Source organism: Squalius cephalus, assembly GCF_949319135.1.
Source record: "Squalius cephalus genome assembly, chromosome: 19".
Taxonomy (NCBI): domain Eukaryota; kingdom Metazoa; phylum Chordata; class Actinopteri; order Cypriniformes; family Leuciscidae; genus Squalius; species Squalius cephalus.
Window position 1 is genome coordinate 30759709 of NC_137140.1, and position 6823 is coordinate 30766531.

The following is a 6823-nucleotide window of genomic DNA, read 5'->3' on the forward strand; positions in this document are numbered from 1 at the left end:
AGGTTGTGTGAATTATGCAAATATTATGCAAAGTTGGTCCCTATAAGACATGTCAACTCGATTTTTCAAAAGTCCCCATAACGCATGGTCAAATCATTACTTCATCAATTCAGATATCTGAAGGCGTGTATAAGTTATCAAAGCTATGGTAAGTATCCCTAATTTTTTTCGTACCTCTAGAACCTTTAGAAAGGGTGGTCCCCACAAGTGATGATCATAAAGTTGGTCCCCATTCAGCATGGAAACCAGTATGTGTGTGTGTGTGTGTGTGTGTGTGTGTGTTTCAAATAAATGTTGTTCTTTTGCACTTTTTATATCAAAGAATCCTGAACAAAAATGTTGTTTCCACAAAAATATTAGGCAACTGTTTTCAGCATGATCTTTTTGGCATGTTTCTTGAACATCAAATCAGCATATTATTGTTTTCTGAAAGACTGAAGACTGGCTGCTGAAAATGCAGCTTTGCAATCACATATTAAATATAATAAAACAGAAAACAGTTATTTTCAGCCCGTTCTCATACCCAAGACGTCACTTTGAACCATGCTTCAATATCTGACGCTCAAAGCACCCTTTAGCGTCCATATGAGACGCATAACCCTACCACAGACCTAAACCTACCCAACCGAAGCGTCTCATATTGACGCTAAGGGTGCTTTGTGCGTCGGATATTGACGCTTTCGAAAGCGTCAGTTACATGACGCCTAAACCTACCCATAACCGAAGCGTCACATATGGACGCTAAAGGGTGCTTTGAGCGTCAGATATTGAAGCATGGTTGAAAGTGACAAAAAGTAACGTCTTGGGTATGAGAATGTGTTGTTATTTTAATTTTTAATGACATTTCTGTTTTTACAGATTTTTTTTTTTTTTTTTTTTTTTTTATCAAATAAATTCAGCCTTGGTGAACATAATACACTTCTTTCGAAAGCATTATAATACTAACCCCAAACTTACAATAGAGTATAAATGCACATATAGGTTTTTGGCAAGCAACATATTTCGCCAATGACATTTTTTGAAGGGCTTTTAGAAGCATGACTTGCATTTTTTTGTTTTGTTGTTGACATCTCAGCTCATGCACTAGCCTGGAGCAAGGAGTTCTTATATACTAGTCAAGGACTTGGGACTGTGCACATCCTAATGATTCTATCAGCCAATCAGTGTTGTCAATCAGAATGTTGTTTACCTTCTGGTCTAGCAATCAGTCACATGACATTTATGGGGGAGAAAAAGAGCAATGGCTGTAAAGCAACGAGCAAGCTAAAAGATTTCACAGTAGACAACATAATTCCTGGCTCAATTTAAAAGCCAAATACCAGAGACTGAACTTCAATTCACAGTGAACAGAACTTTTGAATGTTTGTACTAGCTGATGCAATAACATGAACATTTCTGAAAAATGTTTCAGCCAACCCAACTACAGATTATGCTAGTGTGCAAATTACCGGTTAACATTCTCTCCGTACCAGACTTTGATGTCCAGTTGGAGAGGAGACATCCCCATCTCCATTAACATACATAAATATAATCCCTTAATATGTACACCAAGGGCCTTCAAATTATTCATCAATGATCTCCATTCCTTAAGTGTTGCTATTATCGAAGTCGTTCTCTGAAGGGGAAAGGCCACACTTTTACTTTCTCTTCAAGATTTCAAGTCATTAGAGAGAACACTTTCCATATTCCTTTCGCGACTGATGTGAATGGTTAGGCATTTAATTAAATTTGCTGTACATAAAGTCATTAGCGAGCTTTTTGAAAAATGTTATGCTCAACTGAGTCTAATTATTACCCAGTGAAAGCTGGCTTCAAAGTTATTGTCTTTGATGATGATACACAGTCTCACATCGGCTGTTCCTTTGTGATCTTCAGGCGCCTTCTTCCTCAAATTCACCTTCTTTTTTTGCCAGAGTTCAAAGAAAACTGCGATGTATTTTTAGCTCCGATTAGGTAAAACCATAAGCTTTCAGATCACTCCATTATACTATGACCTGAGAAGCTGAGAAAATGTTTCCTTCTCATAACTTGTTATAGTACTTCCTATCAACTTTTAGAAAACTCAAACAAAGAAACACATGTGACTGATGAAAACAAGTCCATGAAAGTGAAACTAAGTCCAGATAACTGACACATACTAAGTCATTGCAAATAAAATAAAACTGAGTTGTTCTGAAATTACAAAAATCTCTTTTGAATATGAATCAAATTTAAAATGTAATTCAAAATTTGTTCAACGACCATGACATATATGAATGATTGTGTTCTGAAGATGGTGTTCAGTGTCAGATTTGATATTCAACATCAGCAAATATATTGATTATTTAGGTGACCAAATAGATATATATTTTTTATAATCATGATATTTTAATTTAAATTTGAACTATTTTTTCAACTGATGTTGAATATCAAATCTGTCACCAAACACCATCTTCAGAACACAATCTTTTATATTTGCATGGTCAATGAACACATTTTAAAAGTTACGTTGAGCTATTGGAATAAAGAAATGATTCATGTAGTGAACTTCCTTTTATAAAAGTTAAAGGGAATATATTACTCACAAATACATAATACCTGTGTGTAATGAATACAAACATTCAAATCTATAGAATTGGTTGTCCACGTTCCGATTCCTTTAGTTTTTCAGTGAGCTTCACGTGGCAGTAAATCGTAGACAAAATGTCAAGAAGCAGTAGTTTAATATGTCGCCCTTCTTCCTTCCTTAATTGGTGAGAGTGACAGACCTCTGACAGAACGGCCTGAGATTTCAGCCAACGCAGTCGGTAGGTTAGACACACCGAACAAAATCGTTGTTTCGAGTCAGCTAGTGGGACACAGTCTTTTTTCCTTGCAGTCATTATTTTCTCCAGTGTCTAGAGTCTGTTTTGCTGAACCCTCAAAAGGTTAAACCCTGTTTCCTGATTCAAACACCATTGATTTCAATGCCTAGCTGCCTCCCCTCCACTCAGCACGACTCAGCAGAATCACAAGCTTTAAACGCTTCAAAGCCAAGCCCATTAAAACACAATAACTCGTTAAATGAAAGAGGTGTTTCCACTGTTTTGGGATGCAATTTAGCACAATAAATCACTGGTGAAAATCCCTCTTTGCAATGTAAGGATTAGTCAGAGCACATTCTTTTAAAGTATCTAATGAAGCCATGGCTCAGCTGAAAGATCCTTCTCCTTCACTGGAAAAAATTTCTAACCCTCCCAAATCAAAAATTTCAAGTGACCGATAATATCTAAATTTTTCAATTGGCCCAAGTGAAAATCTGTGAATTTAATTTTATAATTTACAGAATTTCACTTGGGCCAAGTGAAAAAATTAGATGTTATCGGTCACTTGAAATTTTTGATTTGGGAGGGTTAGAAATTTTTTACAGTGTTCCTAAAATGAAGGTTTCTAAGTCTTCCTGTGAGAAAGGGACAAGTGAACCTATAATGTAAAGGATTTATCAGCGGGGCTTCAGCTAAAAAAGAACAGGAGCAGAGAAAAAAACAGTCATTGAACAGGGACTCAGAAATATCAGACTGCATTTAGATAGATAGATAGATAGATAGATAGATAGATAGATAGATAGATAGATAGATAGATAGATAGATAGATAGATAGATAGATAGATAGATAGATAGATAGATAGATAGATAGATAGATAGATAGATAGATAGATAGATAGATAGATAGATAGATAGATAGATAGATAGATAGATAGATAGAGAGAGAGAGAGAGATATTATGATAGACATTATGTAGCTGACACAGGGGTGGTTGTCATCACACACACACGGAGATGATGAAGGCAAACACCAATAGAGCAACATACAACACATCCAAAATAGACGACACTGAACTGAAACAGAACATTATCATACAGGTGATAATGATGATGATGATTGAGTGCACAGCTGAACATAATTAGTGTCCGTGACAACACATGAATGACGAAGGCAGACGATGACGAAACACAACGAGTCCATCTAACGTGATTGTGACAGTAGCATTTTGTTATGCTACACAAAAGTAACTTGTTACATGAAAACAAGTAAAAGTGACAATGTAATTGATTCTGAAAAGAGCTAAACTAGTCACACTACCTAAATTAAGTCAGTAGTGTTCATTGTTGACTTGCCAACACTGCTATGTTGCCATTCAAGTATCAAAATATAATTTTTCAAAAGGACTTCAAACTGGACATTTTAAATCACAATAAACAGAATTGTTCAATCACAACGACTAATTCAATTACCCCAGCAGTTTGTCAGGAATGGTGTAAATACTGAAGTTTGGCGCTGTAGGTGGCTTGGCAGCGGGCCAGCTATTGATCATGAATCCCATACCAACAGAGGGAAAACTGCTGACAGCTCATGAATTCACCAAGGACATGGGTGTCCATTATTTAATCATCATTTTCTGGGTAAAGGGATCAGTTTTCCTTCTAACTTCCTCTCAATAGGAGCTGCCACTCCAGAACCAAAGAGTAATTTGCAGCTGTTCCCCTTTCCTCATTTCTGCCTTGTTGCTCTTCTTGATGTTAAAAGTGAGTCAATTCCTATTTGCACCATATAAAGGTGGAAGTATTTCAGCATGAGAAACGACACAAGTAATAGGATTTAACGGCACAAGAGAAAGTAAAGAACTGAAAAAATTTCCTAGCATATTTTCAGTGAGAATGTGAATTCATTTTTTATTAAGGTCAGAAAATGTAACATTCTATGTGTGAAGTAATACATGAGCCCACATGAATATATATTTGTATACATTTAGACTTTATCTATTACTAAGTTAAGAACAGTTGTTGCGAAACCTAGTGGTAGTTTTATTAGGGCCCGAGCACCGATGGTGAGAGGACCCTATTGTTTTTGCTCCGTTTATTATTATTAGGGCCCGAGCACCGATGGTGAGAGGACCCTATTGTTTTTGCTCCGTTTATTATTATTCTTCTTCTTCTCCAAAGTGAATCGCTTTTTAGAGGGCCTTAACATGCTCGAAAACTCATGAAACTTTGCACACGCTTCAGAAGTGTTGAAAATTTACGTGTGATATGGTTTTCAAAATTGGGTGGGGCAAATTCGGTAAATTATTGCCCCCACATTTTGCCCCGGCTCTAGGTTTCACGTACAGATATGAAATTTGGTACATACATGTAATGACCCAATACCTACAAAAAAGTCTCTTGGAGCGTAGCCCTAAACACAACAGGAAGTCAGCTATTTTGAACTTCCTCCTAGATTTTGTGCATTTTTCGTAATTTCCTGATGTTGTACTTTAACGAACTCCTCCTACAGTTTTGATCTGATCCTCTTCAAATTTGGTGAGTGTAATCTTAAGGCCTTTGCGACGTTAAATTGCGAAGATCTTGAGTTTTCGTCGAAGGGTGTGCCCTCGGGGGCCTGACAAATGTTCACCCAATTTCGGCCTTCTGGTGATATATGCATGATCAGATAAGTTCTGTGTCAATATTGCTTGCAGTTCCGATGTTGCTAGGCAACCACAGACAGCCTGCAGTAACTCAGGCATTCAATGTCCAATCTGCCCCAAACTTCACATGTTTGATAAGAGTCCTGTCCTGAACACATGACCATGCTCATATTTGGTTATAGCAATAGCGCCACCTGCTGGTAGCAGGAAGTGTGGCAAATACAAAACGTGCTCGAAAAATCATGAAACTTTGCACACGCTTCAGAAGTGGTGAAAATTTACGTGTGATGTAGTTTTCAAAATTGGGTGGGGCAAAATGGCTTAATTATTGCCCCTACATTTTGCCCCGGGTCTAGGTTTCACGTACAGGTATGGAATTTGGTACATACATGTAATCACCCAATACCTACAAAAAAGTCTCTTGGAGCGTAGCCCTAAACACAACAGGAAGTCAGCTATTTTGAACTTCCCCTCAGATTTTGTGCAGTTTTTGCCATTTCCTGATGTTGTACTTTAACGAACTCCTCCTACAGTTTTGATCTGATCCTCTTCAAATTTGGTGAGCGTAATCTTAAGGCCTTTACTAAAGGCGCCGGGTGGCGGTGGCAGGGGTGCGAGGGCCCTTTTCATCGCTGCTTGCAGCTTTAATTCTTCTTCTTCTTCTTCTTCTCCAAAGTGAATCGCTTTTTAGAGGGCCTAAACATGCTCGAAAACTCATGAAACTTTGCACACGCTTCAGAAGTGGTGAAAATTTACGTGTGATATGGTTTTCAGAATTGGGGGGGGCAAATTCGGTAAATTATTGCCCCCACATTTTGCCCCGGCTCCTGGTTTCACGTACAGGTATGAAATTTGGTACATACATGTAATGACCCAATACCTACAGAAAAGTCTCTTGGAGCATAGCCCTAAACACAACAGGAAGTGAGCTATTTTGAACTTCCTCCTAGATTTTGGGCATTTTTCGTAATTTCCTGATGTTGTACTTTAACGAACTCCTCCTACAGATTTGATCTGATCCTCTTCAAATTTGGTGAGTGTAATCTTAAGGCCTTTGTGACGTTAAATTTGCGAAGATCTAGAGTTTTCGTCGAAGGGTGTGCCCTCGGCGGCCTGACAAACGTTCACCCAATTTCGGCCTTCTGGTGATATATGCATGATCAGATAAGTTCAATATTAATGTTGCTTGCAGTTCCGATGTTGCTAGGCAACCACAGACAGCCTACAGTAACTCAGCCATACAATTTCCAATCTGTCCCAAACTTCACATGTTTGATAAGAGTCCTGTCTTGAACACATGACCATGCTCATATTTGGTTATAGCAATAGCGCCACCTGCTGGTAGCAGGAAGTGTGGCAAATACAAAACATGCTCGAAAAATCATGAAACTTTGCACAC